Source organism: Tursiops truncatus, chromosome 5 (genome assembly GCF_011762595.2).
Source record: "Tursiops truncatus isolate mTurTru1 chromosome 5, mTurTru1.mat.Y, whole genome shotgun sequence".
Taxonomy (NCBI): domain Eukaryota; kingdom Metazoa; phylum Chordata; class Mammalia; order Artiodactyla; family Delphinidae; genus Tursiops; species Tursiops truncatus.
The window spans coordinates 65,028,981-65,048,282 of record NC_047038.1 but is presented as its reverse complement, the minus strand read 5'-3'; the positions used below and the strand labels follow the sequence as shown (position 1 = coordinate 65,048,282).

General features: G+C 38.7%; 1 protein-coding gene across 18 annotated transcripts in view; it reads left to right on the top strand.

Annotated features, from left to right (window-relative positions):
* APBB2 (amyloid beta precursor protein binding family B member 2) overlaps window positions 1–19,302 on the top strand; it is a 373,668-nt gene that overhangs the window by 108,773 nt on the left and 245,593 nt on the right. For 14 of the 18 annotated variants that reach the window (XM_019928274.3, XM_019928275.3, XM_073805179.1 and 11 more), the window contains one exon: window positions 2,080–2,185. The gene's annotated coding sequence lies outside the window, so the exon portion shown is untranslated. Of the gene's footprint in view, window positions 1–2,079; window positions 2,186–3,071; window positions 3,177–19,302 lie in introns of all 18 variants that reach the window. The other 4 variants (XM_073805176.1, XM_073805177.1, XM_073805175.1 and 1 more) reach the window with 1 other exon arrangement.

Here is a 19,302-nt window from a genome sequence, read left to right as displayed (position 1 = left end):
CTGCGCACCTAGAGCCTGTGCTCTGCAACAAGAGAAGCCACCGCAATGAGAAGCCTGCACACCTCAACAAAGAGTAGCCCCTTTCGCCACAACTAGAGAAAGCCACGCACAGCAACGAAGACCCAACACAGCCAAAAATAAATTAAAAAAAAAAAAACCTTTATCAGTGACACATTAAAAAAAAGTAAGATGGGAACTGAATAAAAATCGGAGCACAGTTTTACACATATTAGTTGGCCAAGAAGTAAATACATAAAAAGTGCACTAAATATGGCATTTTACCTTGAGAAAGTCGTGACATTTCCTGTGGACTGAGGCCCTGGAAGGGTTGCAGTTTATGCGTCACTGTGAAGTGGTGGAAAGAGGGTTACCTGAAATCAGAAGGAAAGTTGGGGCACCCAGCTTGGAGGGCTGTGGCTCGGCACATGTCGGGGGGACTGAGATCGCCAACAGATATTTGAGGCGTGGGTTTTGTGCCTTTTGTGTATCCTTAGACAGCTGGGTTCCGCCCCGTGCAATCTTCTGCTATTACCTAATGTTTCTTGCAGTGAAATCATACCTAAACAAATGTGAAAATGAAGTTACGCTCAAGTTGCTCCCTACTGTATCAACCTTGGAGCAAACACGAGTGTTATAGGAGAACTGAGTGTACTATGTGGCACCAGGGTGATGTCTAGGGGATATTTCTGCTTGTCTCTATCCTAAATGGAGTTAATACATGTAAAAACACTTAGAGAAGAACCTGGCTTGCGAGTGGATACTGTGTAAGTGTAACAATAACATTGTAACAGTAATAGTAACTCTAAACTGTAACAGTAACAATGACAGTAATAATAAATGATGACTATTGATGCCTGTGGGATTCTGACTGCCTACCGTGGCAGTGCTTCCTGCCTCCTCCTAAAGGACCTATTTCTCAATCTCTTATGGCTTTTAAATGAATTTATCACGCTTCTTAGAATTACATCTAATGTGCGGCCCAGTGTGGGAGAGGCTGACAGGTGCACAGACTTTAGGTTATGGTGTACCTGTGGCATCTGTTACACCTACTTAAACTCGTTTATCTTATGAATGATGTATTACCTATGTATTCGTTCACAGCATTGTTGGGGGAAGTAACTTATGTTTTAAGTGAGATTATCATCATGCAGAATTTTCGGATTTTCTGTTTTATTAGAAAAAAATTGGGACTTCCCTGTTGGCGCAGTGGTTAAGAATCTGCCTGCCAATGTAGGGAACGTGGGTTCAAGCCCTGGTCCGGGAAGATTCCACATGCCTCGGAGCAACTAAGCCCGTGCGCCACAACTACTGAGCCTGTACTCTAGAGCCCTTCGGCCACAACTACTGAGCCTGCGTGCCACAGTTACTGAAGCCCGTGCACCTAGAGCCTGTGCTCCACGACAGGAGAAGCCACCACAGTGAGAAGCCCGCGCACCGCAACGAAGAGTAGCCCCCGCTCACTGCAACTCTAGAGAAAGCCCGCGCAGAGCAACAGAGACCCAGTGCAGCCAAAATAAATAAATTTATTTTTTAAAAAAAGTTAACACGCCTCTCTCTTCTCATTCCCACCTGCAAAAGTGAAGTGTGCTTCAATGGATACATCTGAAGGGCATTTACAAGTTGTTGATGAATTTCTTTAAGTTGTTATTGTTCACTTCTATTTACAACTGCTTCTGTGTTTGTGAGATGAGCTCATCTTTGGAAGGTGAGGCAAGCAAGTGTGATTTCGGAAGACCTTCCCTCCCAAGTCGCAGTATAATTAGAAGTCCACATCCTCCCTAAGTTGCTTTTTAGAACTCCCTGAGAAGGACGTTTTTATCGTGAACGGTTGCCAACAAGCCTTGCTGATTCCGGCTTTAGTAACTTTAATTAGATGACAGATCAAAACACCATCTAGATTTAGCAAGTCTTGTTAGTATTGTTCTGAAAGAAAAGAAGCTAATATAGCTCATCATTTAGATATTCCAATGAAATCTGTATTTTAATTATGCAGAGACTGTGAATAGCAATGGGGTGTTTTGATTTTTAATTTCTAATCTGACTTTGAATGTTAACTTTTTGTCTCTACACAATTTCTAGATACATTCGGGCTGCCTGACCTCATTGAGTGATTGCTATTATTTAACAAGACTTTGTGGGAAAAGGGAAATTGCCTTCTGAGCTTTGTACCAAAGACCTGGGAAAAGTAAGTAATTTTCTAATTTGCTTTTTAAAAATTTTGTTACATTTCTCTCAGAAAGTTAACGGTTTGTCTGTGGCTTTTCTACTTCCTTTCTTTCCTGGCTTTGTAAGTTTTATATGCTCTTACAGACTTGAAACATGGAAAGGGACTCAGGAGACCTTTAAAAAAAAATAAAACAACGTTTCAGGAGATTAGGATGACTTTCTGCAATGTGCCATTTCTTTGTGATTTCATAAACTGAGTCCTCAAGGTTGTGATAAAACCTTTATTAGGTGTTCAGTAGATGAATTAAACTCTAAAGGTAAGACAGTGTAATATGGTGTGACAGAAAAGTGAGTCCAGTTTTCTGAGCTTCAGGAGTTTTAGACTTTTAGATAAGCTCTTTGGTTCTGAATTTTTTAGAATAAGAATGTAATCCATTTGGTTCTTTTCTTGTCTGGAAAGGAAAATAAAATGTGGAATCACTTGTTCAATAAGTCCCTCATGTAGCTTGGTTTTGGAAGAATTGATGCATCTGTCAATTTTATTGTTTTATAACTTTTTCGAGAAACTCTAAGATAGTTTAATTGAGAAACCTGTGTGAATGGCTTGACTATCTTGTAGAAAAAATTGTTTGGCGCCATAAAGTTCAGTTTATTTCCCTGATCTTTTTGAAGAGAAAGGTAAAATGGGCCCTAGAAATAATACAGTCTACTTTTTCGTAGATAGTACTTGGAAATGTGAGTGGCCCATAAGAATGTAAGCGAAACAACACACATACACATACACACACATTCACACACACCTCCTTTCTGGTGTATTCCAGAAACAATATCATTGACAGTAGGAACTGTTTGCTCATTAAATCACTAGATAGTTTTCTAAACTTTGTATTCTTTGTGTATTGCAGCTCCTCTACATTTCTGACAGTACAAATGATATAGTTGAAACATTCCTAAAAAAAAACAAGACAGAAAAGAACTATACTCTAGAAGTTCCATAGAAGCATTAAACAGTAAGATCAGATTTTATTGTTATATTGTTTGTAGTGTAAATTTATTTAGAACTAAATTGTGTGTTATTTGAAATAATTTTAATAAGGTAAGGGTCTTTAATTATGAAGCTGTTTTGAAGTTAAATAAGATGTACTGAAAACATATTACATACACACACGGAGTATACACACACCACGAAAACAGTTTCTGAGAGCCATCAAGTCTCTGCTAAAATATAAATCCAATGAAAGCAAGGACTTCGAAAATTTTCTCCAAAAACATTTTTTTTTTGTTACAGTGAAACATTTGCAGTAGTGAAATACTACTGTCAGTGGAATTAAAAAAAAATGATAGCAATATATTTAGTTGAATTTTTTAGCCTTGTATTCACATATTAACCTTAAAATAAAGGATATTTATTCCATCCTGGAAGGATATTTGAAAGAGGATTATGTTGGAAGTCACCAGTCTGTCCACAGAAGTAGAACGAAAAGAGCAAAAGATTAATTCTCTGGCCATTAGGATCTCAATATTTGCAGTGGTGTTTAGATTGGAAATACAACTTAGCCCCAGAAAGTGAGCTACTTAAACTGCCTTTCAAATAATTTAGCATTTCTTTAAAATTTAATATAGTCCCTGGTGAAATATTTTTCTTCCATTACACCAAAATATTCCCTTTGTGATATTGCTGTAAAAGTTAGTTTTCCATTTTGTAGAAGCAAGGCATCAGTAGGACTTTTGATCAGCACAGTAAGCTAAAGATAGTCCCTGTGTTACCAAAGGGACTATGGCAGAAGGATCCCTGCTTACTGAAACTGATGTCATAGGTGAAAATTTATATGCACAGAAGGATGTTCACAGTTGACTTTTAAGTTAAAAAGAAGGTGGTTATAATGCGTAAGTATGCTCTGTATAAATCTAGTGCTGAAGAACTAGTTATATGGAAGTAAACATTAAGGGAGAGGGCAGAGTGGGGGGAGATAGAGGGAAGTCCCTTCTGAAATTTACAAAAGTCACAGGTGAATGTTTCTGACAGTACTTTGAAAACTGTAAGGGGTACTTAAATGAATTGGTGACTTATTTTGGGGGAAGTTAGTGCAATTTTAGGGAAAATTCAGAACCCTAAACAACCACCACACTTCCTTTTTTTTTTTTTTTTTTTTTTTTTTGCTGTACGTGGGCCTCTCACTGTTGTGGCCTCTCCCGTTGCGGAGCACAGGCTTCGGACGCGCAGACTCAGTGGCCATGGCTCACAGGCCCAGCCGCTCCATGGCATGTGGAGTCTTCCCGTACCGGGGCACGAACCCGTGACCCCTGCATTGGCAGGCGGACTCTCAACCACTGCGCCACCAGGGAAGACCCCACACTTCCTTTTAACTCCCAGTTTCCTCTACTTTTATTTTTTTCTTAATCACAAATATGTTTTCAAAGACTTCCTTGTTTCAAGTGTTTTATTTAATTGTTTGAAGTAGGTTTATGGAAACTTGAGTCTATAATATTGACAAAATGTGGATGCACTTTTGAAAAATTAGCCATGGATTATTTTAAAAGAAGTAGAAAATAGCTTGTATTTTATTATCCTGTTTAATACATATTTATGTTTATTTTTATGTTAATACTATCAGAGTAGTATATGCTACAAATTATTTGGTATCCTTTCTTTTCCACTTAATAAATAATGGATTCCCATGCTAATAAATATTTGTCTACAATATCATTTTTAGTGAAAGAGAAACAGTTGAATCTTAGCTTTTTGTTTAATTTTAGGTGATCCTGGCTTTCAGTTAGAAGGGAGTATAAATATGTGACATATATGGTGTGGGTTTTTCATCTGTGAGCAGAGAATAGACTAGGATTCACCTTCTACAATCTCTACTGTGTTTACTGTAACCAGACATGTTCTGAACAGGAGGCTTGTGGGACTAAATATGTGTTCAAAATGGTAAATGTCACTGTTTGACAGGTACTGTGTATAAAGCTTGTGTCTTCTTTGGTCCCTTTGTTATATTACAAGAGTGCAGGTGACATCTTCCTCCCACTTAGCTGTCTTCATCAATATTTCTGTGCCTAAGGAAGGATTCTACCCATGTATTTCTTCCTCCCAAGAAGCTCTTAATATCTCAGATGAGGTGATGGGTACAGAAGGAACGTTTCATAGACTTTGGAATATAATTTATTGGAGCAAATTGAAATCCAAATTAATTGGAGATGCAAAATGTATTATAGACCTTTGCATGCCTTCTCAATTTTAGGTTCATTTATTAAGCCAGCATTTTTTGCACAACTACCACGTGCCAGGCACTGTGTTAGGAGCTCCTTATACAGAGATGAATGAGATATGCTCTTGCTTTCAGGGAACTTAATTTGAGTTTCAAATTCAGATTCAAATAACATGTATTCAGTGTGTATCATGTGATATTCTGGATATATTCAAATGAGGCGTTTGACCACTAACATTCAGTAATGATATTCATTGACCCACCCTTCCAAAATAAATCATGAATAGAATTTTCTAATCCTTAAGGGTTTTTTTTTCATTATATTTTCCTGAACTTTTGGTACCTGCTACTGCTTGTTAAGTTAAATTAGCAAATAGGAAAAAAAAAGTTAATGAATAACAAGCATTTAATCAATAAACTTAGAACAATGATTTAAAAAACATGTGTGTATGTATTTGTACACACGTGTACACACACACACACACACACACAATATTTGGGAAGCAGTATGTATATAATGCAGTTGTAATTTCTCCTAGTAGAATAATTCTTGGTTCATGTGGTACAGTTAAATATACCAAGATTTCTGATATTCTGCCCTTAGACTGGCTCCGCTGTCTGAACAAGTGTGGAAGTCATAGTAGTGAGTTACTAGATTGTCACAGTAATTCTTAGGGTAGGGATTATTGAAACTCGGGGGAAAGTAACTCTCCAGCATTCACTCAGCTAGAAAAGGTTTGAGTTAGGATTCTAACTGTGATCCATCTAACTTTAAAGCCCATGAGGTATCCATCTGACTCTGGTGAGCTTGTAGGGAAGATGGATTCACAAGTGCTGTGGGCCTGCTGAGGAAGGGGCGGTCTTTTCCCGAGGAATCAGGAGTCTGTGTGGCATTGGGCATGTTCCCCATTTTCTCAAAGTCCATCTCTTCATCTTTAAAGAAGAGTTGGTAGTAGGATCTAGCAGGGCATTGGACCAGAGCAATTAAGGAGCATTGGTAAGAGAAGTAGCTAGGCATGTGAGTTGGAGAAATAATAGGTCTGGGACTGGAAGCCACTGCTAGCAATTAACCCTGGGAGTGTGCTGGGAATTGTAGTAAGAGTTTTACATATTTCGTCTTATTTAATCCTATATATCAGTTCTGAGAGGTAGGTGTTATCGCCCCATTATAAAGATTTTGAAACTGAGGCTCAGTGAGGTTAAATAACTTGTCTAATGTCACATAGCTAGGGAGTGGAGTGGTCAACATTTGAACTCAGGTCTGTATGACTCTCATGTTTATACTCTTAACCACTGTGCTATGATCAGAAGTAATCCTTTCTGTGTGTCAAACTCCCTTAATACCCTACTTCAGTCTCTGATAGTATATTCTGCTTTTATCTTTTATTGTTTTTAACTTGAATTGGGTTATAGTTATTTACATAATGTTTAATAGACTGTAAGGTCTTGAGGCCTGGGATCCAGTCTCATTCACTTTTTTTTTTTTGTCTTTCATAACTCTTTGCTCAATAAAATTTGCATTGATAAGATGAATAATCTCTAAGATATTTTGTCCCTTGAAATTCAGTGTTTTAAAATTATATATGTAAAGCTTCTGTTGAAGTTATATCAAGTGTTACTTAAATGGGGGTAATTGGATTTTAGTTTGATATTTGTTTATTTATTTATCTATTTAGTTGTTTGATATCTAGATTGATCTCTAAAGTTTCAGGAAATTCCTAATTGCCACTTTATCTTGTGACTTGCTGTCCAAAACTGAAGCTGAGACTAAAATGCACTTCTCGTAAGCCCTTTTGGAGGCTGTAAAGCTGTGCTTGCTGCTTCATTGCTATGGCAGGTATAAAACTGTCTTAAATGATATTTTTGAGTCCATAAAAAATACTACACCATCATTCATGCAGGTAAGGACCTCAGTTTGTGAAAATACGTGGAGCCCTTGTGTTGACGGTTACTCCTGTTGGTCCTGGCTGGTTTCAGATTTAGACAACAAACAGAAGTACTTTTCTGGTTCAGGGCATATTATGGGAGACCGTTCAGGTCAGTCTGCCTAGGTTTGCACCCTAGTTTCTTGGTTTATGAGCTCTGTGACTCATGACAAGAAAGCATCTGTGAAAGGAAGATGGATAAGAAAACAGGTTGTTATAATAGGTTCGTGTACTTGGTTCACTGGGAATTTAGGGAAGAAATATCCGTATTCAGACGGGAGCCACTTTTGCTCAGACACTCTTTAAAAGGAGGCCAAAACTGTGAGCTCGTAGGACAGAACTTGACGGTTCAGTATTACAGCCCGTGTTTATCCCTAACCCTTTGCTGTTTTTAAACCAGAGTTCACGTTCTCTTGTAACTACTGCATTTATTTTCCTGAACTCTAAGGAGGTAGTTTAGGCTTTGCTTCATGTTCCGTATGCTGGAGGAGAGTAAGAAACGACGTCTTTTAAGAAAATAGAAAATGTTACTCAAGATCAACATTGCCTCTGGGCTTTGAAAAACTCTGGGGTTTCTTTCATCTTCCAAGAGAGCTGTGAGGAAGGAAAGCAAACCCTGGGGAAGTTTCATAGCTTGTCTCTGCCGCTGTTACTGGAAAAGGGGAAAGTAAGGGCCCGTAAATAGCTGTCACGGTCGCAGTTGATGGCAGGTTCAGGTGTGCTAGAAATAAAGCACAGGGAGCTGCTTATTCCCACGGCTGCTGCTCGGCCTGACGGCAGGAGAATGGGTCTCAGAACGTGGCTCTACAGTGGAAACAAAGTGTCCCGTCCATCACAGGCATACATTTCATAAATTTCAAGTTGCACAAAGATTCATGACGTTATTCCCTTTTGAGGTTTAATATCTTCGATTGCTGACAAGTTGGGTAAAAATACTCTTCAGCCTCCGTCTTATTCTTGTAGTTTTTGATTGCTTAGTTTTGCACTTTGAAGGAAGGGCAGACTTGGCCTGTACCTTCTTGATGGTGAAAAGCAGGAGCTATCAATAAATGCTGAATTTAAAAACCATTTCCAGGGTTACCTCCCCCTACTAAGTGACCCTTGCAAAAAAGCTTTAGTCTGCCGTAAGCTGGTAATCCCTTAATACATGGATACCCTGGTGGGGAAAATAAAATCGGATTGTATACCTTTCCCTTTTACTTGTGCACTAATTGTTATTCTCCTGCATTTAAAAGCAGATGTTAAACTCTCCCTTTGATGTTCCACAGCAGACAGACTCCAGTTGTGTGTTACCACTTCTGATGCTTATCTGTTGTTAAATGAAGATCAGCTTTGGCAAATTACAGTTTGATGGTTACATTTTGACCTGGAGCCACAGAACAGAATGGCATTTTATTCTTTCATCTGACATACATTTAGCGGGTTCCTGCCTGGCCCTTGACATAAACTGTTTTCAAATCTCACAAATACCGCAAAAACCTAGCAAACTTGATAGTGCTATCTCTATTTTATAGGTAAGAAAAATAAGGCATAGAGAATGATTAGAAAACTTGTCCAGGGTTACATTGCTATTAGGTGGCTGGGATTTGATATGGGGTTTTTGGCTGACTCCAAAGCTGTTACTGTGGTGGGGAGGCGGGGGAGGGAGTGGGGAGACTGCCTTTTGAGAGAGGAGTTGATCAATGGAGCAAAGATCTTGAGGTGTTGACATAAAAAAGAAGTCATTAACCATGAGCCCGTCATTCATTCATTTATTCAACAGATATTTATTGAGTGTCTGTTTTGTGCTAGACACTCTGCACGGTGCTGAAAATTCAGTGGTGGGCAAGACATAATCCTTTACCAGCTTCAAGGAGGAAAAAGGTGTGCAAGAAAGAGTGTTCCCCTCCAAAAGCTGCCGTGTCTTGGTTAGGAGAGCAGAAGAGCTTTTATAAAGTTTTTTTAAGATGTGGGAATTTTGACGCCTTAATGAAAGTTGTTTAGTTTATTCTTCTTTTATATCAATGTACATACTGTACTAAATTAACTACAAATAAATAGAGAGGTGGCTTCACTAGGAAACTTGGCAACTGTACTCCTTGGTTGGGCTGCTTAGGACATGCAGAAATGGAGGCTGGAGTGAAATGGTATTGAGTTTTTTTTGTTTTTTTTTTAATTTATTTGGTTGCGCCGGGTCTTAGTTGCGCCTCACGGGCTCCTTAGTTGCAGCTCACTGGCTCCTTAGTTGTGGCATGTGAACTCTCAGTTGCGGCAGGCATGTGGGATCTAGTTCCCTGACCAGGCATTGAACACGAGACCCCCGCATTGAGGGGGTGGAGTCATAACCACTGCACCACCAGGGAAGTCCCCTGTACTGAGTTTTAAACAAAGTGTGGTGAATAAAAATTTGAACAATGAGCTGGCAAGGACTGAATCTAATTCAGTTTTGGGATCCCCATTTTATGTAGGAGGACTTAGCACAGTGCCTGGTATGTAGCAAGTTCCTAGTAATTCTGGTTTATTGGTTCAGTGATGAGACATAAAATAAGGAAGAGAGGGGAAAGGAAGCTTGTGGGTTGTGGGGTGTGGGTGGGAGATAAGGTAACATCGAGGAGGAGTGTGTGGGTAGCCGTAAAATAAACCGATAAATACATAAGGAGAGCACACGACATATGACAGACTTGATTCATATGTACAAACCCTTTTAATATCCAAGGTGGGGAGGAGCTGTGTTTATGTAATCTGGAAATGCCATTGCGTTTGGGTGCCTGAGAGAGAATGCAACTTTCTCTTGACCTTCTGATTGGACTCCTCTGACTTTCTATTCACACATGAACCCACTCTGCCCCCTTTCCCACCATGAACCTTATTTCACTTTTTTGAGACTTTCGGCTTTTAAGCGCAGTGTTTGGTTCTTTAATAAGTAGGGTGGCAATATGTGTCAGTTTGCTGGGACAGTCCTGACTGTGCCTGTCGCTATTTTTGATAATGCCCCCTTGCAGAACCAAGTGTTCTGGTTTGGATGATAAATACAATGGCCACCCTACTAATAAGGGAATTTGGTGACATTCTGTATCATTAAAAAAAATAATCTTTACAGCATTCAGACTACTTGGATGAATTACCTTAATGTGGATGTAGTACCTGTAAAATTTCGAAGCAGACTAGTGTCTGATCTCTTATAATAAGTAGGAAGAAGAGAAAATGAGCGGTACCTGAAAAGATTCAGATGTAGAGAGATATAAGCCAATTTCAACAAGAACTTTAATTACAACTAATGACTGGCATAGCCTATGAGAAAGGGCATTTAAAGACTGTCCTGATGATGGGCAGTGTTGAGGGAATCTAGCATCTTTCGAGATAATCTTGTCTTGATTGCTCGTTTTTATTTAGAGTTTCAGTGTTTCCACAGCAGTGGTAATTTAATTCAGATGTACTTTCATTAGTTCTCTAAGTAGAAAGTAGAGGAAATAATTTCTTAGAACAGAGGTTTTGTCAGAGGTTTAAATAAATGACCGGAGGGGAAGTTGTTGAATTCAAACTTTTTCCTTAAATCTGTTAAATTGTGTCTTTTGTAATAATAGTAATAATATTTTAATAGTAATAATATTTTAATAGTAATAATATTTTAATCAAGTGAGATTCACATAGGGATTCAGTGCACATTAATAGAATGTATGCTGGGTCTTTTCTCTTAATAAACAGGGTTAAGTTGGTTTTATAGTTCGCATGGATTTGAAGACATGAACTAGTATTTTGTCATACAGATATACGTAAAAGCTTTTTAGGTATTCAGGTAATGCTTGACAATAATTGCAGCATGAGAGTTGGGTAGGATTAAAATCATGCTTATTAGACCAGTCTTTTCCATATTAATATTGATATTTTATGAGATAATGATGCATTTACCTTCAAGTCCCATAGTTTCTTGTTCCCTGCAATGTTATCTTTCATAGGAGGGTAGATTTCCAGAGTAGAGGGACTGTTTCTATACAATCTTAAAATTGATTTGGAATAAAATTCTGGCTCTGCCTCAGGCTATCTGTGGGTGAGTTCTTTCTCTGAGCCTCGGTTTTCTAGCCTATAAAGTGGGAATAATGGTATCTATTGCTTAGAGTTTATTAATATAGTGTTTATTCATTCCTGCATCTGTGATAAGCACTAACAAAAAGGTTAATGTTCTCCAAGGCTTAGGAATCAATAGCAGAAACTGAGATGGAGAGACATGTATTATTGTTGGAAGGATGAGACTCAAAATAGTTGACAACCAGATTCTGGCCAATCAGAATGGATGCTGACTATAAACATTGGACAGTCATCACGGTGCTCACCTACTGAATATCATCCTGTGTTACCGGTATCAGGAAATCTGTTTAACCTGTGATGATTTGCAAGAAACCCATGTGTCTCCTAGTTATAAATTAATGCTTCCTCTTCTGAGGTGATCGGGAAAGGACACCATCTTCATATGATGAGGTGAACCTAGCTCTCATGCCTGGATTCCTGTCCCAAGATTCCCTTTTCTTTGGGGACCTTGCTAATCATTGCTGCCAGCACTGTGATAGCTCTGCTGTCCCACTCTGCTTTCCTATTTCCCACTCCATCCTTAGCTTGGAAACATGTCCTTAATTCCCTATAGTAGATAAAAGTTGAGTTTATGACCTTCAACAAAACCCTGAGAGTCCCGTAAAATTGCTACTAGATATGGCATACTGAGACCCATCCTCACTGGGCCCTTACAAGGCTACCTCTCTGGCCTAGACCACCAGCCCCCTCTCCCAGAAGGGACTATCAGCATATTTAGTTGTAGAGGCCAGGCATCAAATAGATTAAGGCCCTGGAAGAGGGAAGATTTCTGCCAGGTCTTTCCTTCCTAGTTTTCATTTCTTATCTCAGGCTCTGCCTCTTCCCAGAGTAATTGGCACTGGGAAGTCCACCTCTCACAAGGCAGATCCTAACCGCTTACCCCAGGGATGGGACAATAACCACAGCTATCAAAAAATTCAGAATCAGGGGCTTCCCTGGTGGCACAGTGGTTGAGAGTCCGCCTGCCGATGCAGGGGACACGGGTTCGTGCCCCGGTCCGGGAAGATCCCACATGCTGCGGAGCGGCTGGGCCCGTGAGCCATGGCCGCTGAGCCTGCGCGTCCGGAGCCTGTGCTCCGCAACGGGAGAGTCCACAGCAGTGAGAGGCCCGTGTACCGCAAAAAAAAACAAAAAAAAAACTACAAGAAATAAGTGTTGGTGAGGATGTGGAGAAAAGGAGCTCTTATGCACTGTTGGTGGGATCGTAAAATCGTGCAGCCACTATGGAAAACAGTATGGAGGTTCTTCTAAAAATTAAAATAGAACTCCCATAAGATCCAGCAATTCCACTTGTGGGTATATGTCTGAAGGAAATGAAATCACTATCTAGAAGAGATATATTTGTTCCCCCATGTTCATTACAGCATTGTTTACAATAGCCAAGACATGCAAATATCCGTCACCAGCTGAATGGATAAAGAAACTGTGGCATATATATCCAGTGGACTATTATTCAGACATCAAAAAGAAGAAAATGCTGCCATTTGCAACAACATGGATGGACCTTGAAGGCATTATGTTAAGTGAAATAAGTCACACAGAGAAAGACAAATACTGTATGATCTCACCTATGTGTACAGTCTAAAAAAATCCTGAATTTACAGAAACAAAGAACAGATTGGTGGTTGTCTGAGGTGAGGGGCTTGTGGGTGGGAGAGGTAGTCAAAAGGAACAAACTTCCAGTTATAAGATAAATAAGTCATGGGGATGTAATGTGCAGCATGGTGACTGTAGTTAACAATACTGTACCGTACATTTGAAAGTTGCTAAGAGAGTAGATCCTAAGAGTTCTCATCACAAGAGAAAAAAATTTTTAACTATACATGGTGATGAATGTTAACTAACTTACTGTGGTGACCATTTAGTCATAAATACACATGTCAAGTCATTATATTGTACACCTTAAACTAATACAATGTTATATGTCAGTTATAGCTCAATAAAACTGGAAAGAAAAAGAAATCATTTTGTGGGGAGATTTTTTCTGCCAACAGACTAAGGTGGTACTCCCGACCTGAAGCTCAGGAGTTTTATTAGGGAAGATGGAGAAACACTGGGAACCTAGGTTCTAGTCCCGGTTTTGCTAACTGCTAGTTGTGTGACCTTGAGTTACATAGGTACCCCTTCTTGGGGTCCTCATTTTCTTATCCATGAAATGATTTTCACATGTAATATGATTTTAAAGGTCTTTGTCAATCAGAAATTGTATGCATCTATAATAACTCCTAAAAATGCACCGTACAGGGCTTCCCTGGTGGCGCAGTGGTTGAGAGTCTGCCTGTCGATGCAGGGGACATGGATTCGTGTCCCGGTCCGGGAAGATCCCACATGCCGTGGAGCGGCTGGGCCCGTGAGCCACGGCCGCTGAGCCTGCGTGTCCAGAGCCTGTGCTCCGCAACGGGAGAGGCCACAACAGTAAGAGGCCCGCGTACTGCAAAAAAAAAAAAAAAAATGCACAGTACAATTTTTGAACAAATTGAACCTCTCTGTATCTGATGATGGTGATTACCTTCCTTGACACTGCCCTGGTTTGTGACTGTAGCTGTTTTGTGGAGACCCAGGTATCTGTTGCTGGAAAAGGCCTTTCTACCCATTATCTGATATTATACTCTTCCGTTGGTACGCTTTTCAAGTGCAATGGCAGAACAGACTCACCAAGTCTCCCCTGTGATTGTCTCGTGCAAAAAGTTGTGGATTTGGTCCATTGTCAGCCTGAATGTTAGTGATGATGCCACCCTATTTTAAACGTTGAATCCTCTGTATGTCTGAATGGTAGCTTCCAATCGCAATGTTCAATATATTACTTTATAAGTTGATTAATTATTATTAATGTCTGTTCGTAACTTGGAGCAATTCACCCTTAAAATTTATTGGAAGAGAGAATATGTGCGGACTTCACAATTGCAGAAATGTCTTTGGGGTTTTGATAAGGATTCCATTGAATATGTGTATCTCTTTGGGTAGTATTGACATCCTAACAGTATTAAGTCTTCCAATCTATGAATGCAGGATATCTTTCCATTTATTTGACTTTTCTTGAATTTCTTTCAGCCACATTTTGCAGTTTTCAGTGTATTAGCCTTTTGCCTCCTTGGTTAAGCTTATTCCTAAGTATTTTATTCTTTTTTGATTCTGTTATAAATAGAATTGTCTTTAGTCTTCATTTTGGATTGTTCATGGTTAATGTATAGAAATGCAACTGATTTTTGTGTGTTAATTTTATATCCTGTAACTTTGCTGAATTTGTTTATTCTACCTTTTTTTTTTCTTTTTCTGGAATCTTTAGTGTTTTCTACATCTGTGATGGGTTTTCATGTCATCCGTGAACAGAAATAATTTTACTTCTTCCTTTCCAATTTGGATGCTTTTTATTTCTTTTTCTTACCTAATTGCTCTGGGTAGGGCTTCCCGTACTATATTGAACAGAAGTGGCAAGAGTGAGCATTCTTGCCTAGTTCTTGATCTCAATGGAATAGCTTTCAGCCTTTTCCATTATTGAGTATATTGTTAGCTGTGGGTTTTTCATATAAGGCCTTTATTTTGTTGAAGTAGTTTCCTTCTATTCCTAATTTGTTGAGTGTTTTTTATCATGAAAGAGTATTGAATTTTTCAGGTTTATTTTCTGCATCAATTGAGATGATCAGGTGATATTTTTTTCCTTCATTCTTTTAATGTGGTGTATTACATTGCTTGATTTTCATATGTTGAACCATCTTTGCATTTCGGCAATAAATGCCACTTTTAATATGCTGTTGCATTCTGTTTGCTAGTATTTTGCTGAGGATTTTTCCGTCAGTATTCATAAGGGATAATGGTCTGTAGGGGTTTGTCTGTTTGTTTTGTGTAGAAAACTTTCGTTGGTATTAGTGTAATGCTAGCTTCATAGAATGAATTTGGAAGTGTTTCCCCTCTTTCATTTTTTTAGGAGGACTTGAGAAGGATTCTTCTTTTTTAAATGTTTGATAGGACTTACTGGTAAAGCCATCCGGTCCTAGGCTTTTCTTTCTGAGATTACTGATCAGTTTTGTTATTAGTTATAGGTCTGATTTTCTTTCTTCCTAGTTCCATCTTGGTAGGTGTTTTTAGAATCGTACCCATTTCATCTAGGTTGTCAAATTTGTTACCATACAGTTGTTCATAGTACTCTTTTATAATCCCTTTTATATCTTTACAATTGGTAGTAATGTTCTCTTTTTTATTTCTGATGTTAGTTATTTGAGTCTTCTTCCCTTTTTTTTAGTCTAATTAAAGGTTTGTCAATTTTGTTGGACTTTTTAAAGAACCAAACTCTTGGCTTTGTTGATTTTTCCCAGAGGTTGGCTTTTATGACTTTTATTCATTCTTACAGTAAGCAGACTGATGTTTATATTAGTTTAGTATTAGACTTCTGTATTTTGTTTTTGTTATTTGGCAATGAGTAAGACCCCTTTGCCTTTACATATGTAGATGTATGAAGGGTTTAAATAATCAGTGCTTTTAAAATAATGCAGTTGACATTTTTTCTCTTTGGGTGATATTTTTGTCTCACTGCTCATTGTAGTTTGTTCTTACAGTTGGTGGCATTGTTGTGGTTACTCTCTCAGGGATAGTTAAGGTGGTGTCCCGTGATTTGGTTTCCAACTGGAAAGTTCCTTACATTTTCTTCATGTTAAACTGCTAAAAGTTCAGGTGAGATTAATTCATTTCCATTATTATTTTAAGTAAAAAGCCAATTATTTATAGAAATGCGTGAACTTAGGGAGGAAAGCTTAGAGGACTGGGTAGAAAATTACAAATTTTAATTCTGTTTTTGTGAACCATGATGCTTCATTCACTGATGTGGACTTACTGCCTCTTCCCATCTTACTCCTCCATGCAAAAATTCTGAGGTTACCAAAATTCAGTCAGTGGCCCTCTCTGTGATTATAAACCAACAGGAAGCTTCAGCATTACTTTCAAGGGAATGCCACTCAAAGCAATTCATTTCATAGCCCCCACCCTACCCCGAGCTAAAAAATCTTGTCCAGGCCTGTTGGCTTACCTTAATTACGTCTTCTTTTTTTTTTTTTTTTTTTTAAATTAATTAATTATTTATTTTTGGCTGCATTGGGTCTTTGTTGCTGCACGCTGGCTTTCTCTAGTTATGGCGAGCAGGGGCTACTCTTCATTGCGGTGCGCAGGCTTCTTGTTGCGGTGGCTTCTCTTGTTGCGGAGCACAAGCTCTAAGTGTGCGGGCTTCAGTAGTTGTGGCTTGCGGGCTTCGGTAGTTGTGGCTTGCAGGCTCTAGAGCGCAGGCTCAGTAGTTGTGCCGTATGGGCTTAGTTGCTCTGCGGCATGTGGGATCTTCCCAGACCAGGGCTCGAACCCGTGTCCCCTGCATTGGCAGGTGGATTCCCAACCACTGTGGCACCAGGGAAACCCTTAATTACTTCTTGGTAGTCCATTTATTCAATCCATTTGGACCAAGTATATTTGATCTCAGGGGTGTGATGAAGACTTGACTTCTTTTGTGTGATGTCCTTGTTTCTCTCATTATCCCAGTCTTTACATAGACTTATTTGTGAGTCAAATAATTTATTTTGATAAGAGAGTTCTATCACTTTCCCCGTAGATTTGTTAGTTTCTTGTTATCTAGAAATCACTTTTATTTTACCAATAAAATAGTTTCTTGTACAGTTGCTTTATTCTGTTTATTCTTTTTTCTGTCTCATTGATTCTAAGACATACATCTTTCACATTTTAACATTCGTGAAATTTGATGTATGTTGCCATTGCTGACATCTTGTAACTATTCTTGGCAGCACTTTTGTTTTTATTCTTAGCACATAAAATAGTGGTGTAGCTTCCAGTAGCACTTAGATTTGATGAAATAAGTTTCTATTAATAATCATTGTAACAACTACTGTTAGACACGTAATGTTAAAATGCTACTTTTGCAAGAATCTGTAATGGCAATATAACAGTTTTACCATAGGAGCTATAAATGACGATATAAATATCAAGTATTACAAAAAGTTTAGAGTGGAAAAATCACCTATAAGCTCCAAATCTATTTACTTAAACAAGTATTTTTGTGTGTATTTCATTCCAGTCTTTTTTAACATATGTATATATTTTTATTTGGTTGTAGTTGTAGTATACATCTTATGTTGACCCCTTCTTTTTTTATTATTGTTACATGTTAATTTCCTCTGTTGCAGGCCTTCATGTTTGTCATTTTTGTTTTTGTTTTTTTTCTTGCGGTATGTGGGCCTCTCACTGCTGCGGCCTCTCCCGCCGCGGAGCACAAGCTCCGGACGCGCAGGCCCAGCGGCCATGGCTCACGGGCCCAGCCGCTCTGCGGCATGTGGGATCTTCCCGGACCGGGGCACGAACCCGCGTCCCCTGCATCGGCAGGCGGACTCCCAGCCACTGCGCCACCAGGGAAGCCCCATGTTTGTCATTTTTAATGGTTCCATAATCTATCCAGTCTTTGACTGTAGTAAAACAGCACATTGCCCAATTGTTGAAAATTCAGAATATTGCCATTTTTCCTACGATGAATAATGCTTCAGTGAACACCTCTTTTGTGTATTTTTTGATTCTTAATTTTGACCATTTTCTTAGTAAAATATAACTTTGTAGAAGCCTCCTGAACTTTGTTTTATTGTCAAGAATCAATCTTTGTATTCAGATAAATCACCAAATAAATAGCTACTATTTTAGTGCCCTTCATTCATTCATATCAGTATATTGGACTATTCTGTGTTCAGTGGTGCCAAGAGCTAAGTATTAAAAGTTCAGTAGGGCACACCTCTGACCTGTAATATCTCATAGTCCAGTGGGAGACTCAGACTGGTCAAAAATAAATACAGCAATATGAGTGATGTTGGAAAGATATGGTAAAGTTTCTTAGTTGCATGAAGTTGACTTTGACAGTATTGTTGATTGGTATCCTTTATGATATAAGAGGTGTGGACGTATTCATGTCACATAAAATCTTTTAAGTGTGTATAATAGGCTTAATAATATGACAGAAATTGGTCTCAGTTGACCTATCCAACCTCTTGTCCTTCACATTTAAATCTTTCTGGGGGGCTTGTGATCCAGTGTTCATCAGTGTTCCATGTGTCATGTTTCTGCAATGTGCTAAGTTCCCTGTTGCCGGTAGGTGTGTCACATGCCGCATTCCTGTTCCACACCTACTACAAACTGCTGTGCTTGTAGTAAATGTTGAAGGATTGGTGTTCATTTGACTTGCTTTCAGTTACTACTTTTTCAAGTGAGCGATAATGTTTCACCATTTTATAGTTTCCTTAGAACTTCATTGACTGTCAGTTTACATTGTGTGATATTGGTGAAACCAATGCCATTTTAGTTACATCTTGTCATTTGTTTAAAAAATTTAGATGAAGAAGGTGTTTGAGAGATTATATACTGATATAGAGATTCTTATAGTAAAAGTTAAAAAAAAATCTGCTACTTATGATGGTTGGAAGCAGAACCTGTGCAGAATGAAACAAAACCCCTCAGTGTGAATTTCTGAATGATCTCTTAAGCCATTGGAGAGGGGAGAAAAACAAAGAAATATTTCTGTATACCTAAATATTAATTCAGGCTTTGGATATAGTGAATCTGTTTTGGAAATAGCTTTTAGGGTTTCACCATTTTGAAATTCAGTAACTAGCTGTGAATTTGCCTCCTTTACACTTGTGTATCAGAAACTGAGCCTTATTTTAAAATTTCTCACAAAAGTAGTCTTGGAAAAAGCTTTTGAGACTGATTTCTTGGGATCCCCCCACCTTTTCATTTCTGAAACCTAAGTAGCAAAATCAAAACCTGTGCTTTGTTCTGTACAGAGCTGTGGTGATTAGATTGCATATTTACTTTGACACACACGCATGTTGCTGTGTGGAATCACTGTCCATTGTAATCTCCAAATGAAACAGGGAGCTGGGGGCGGGGTGGTGATCTGGGAT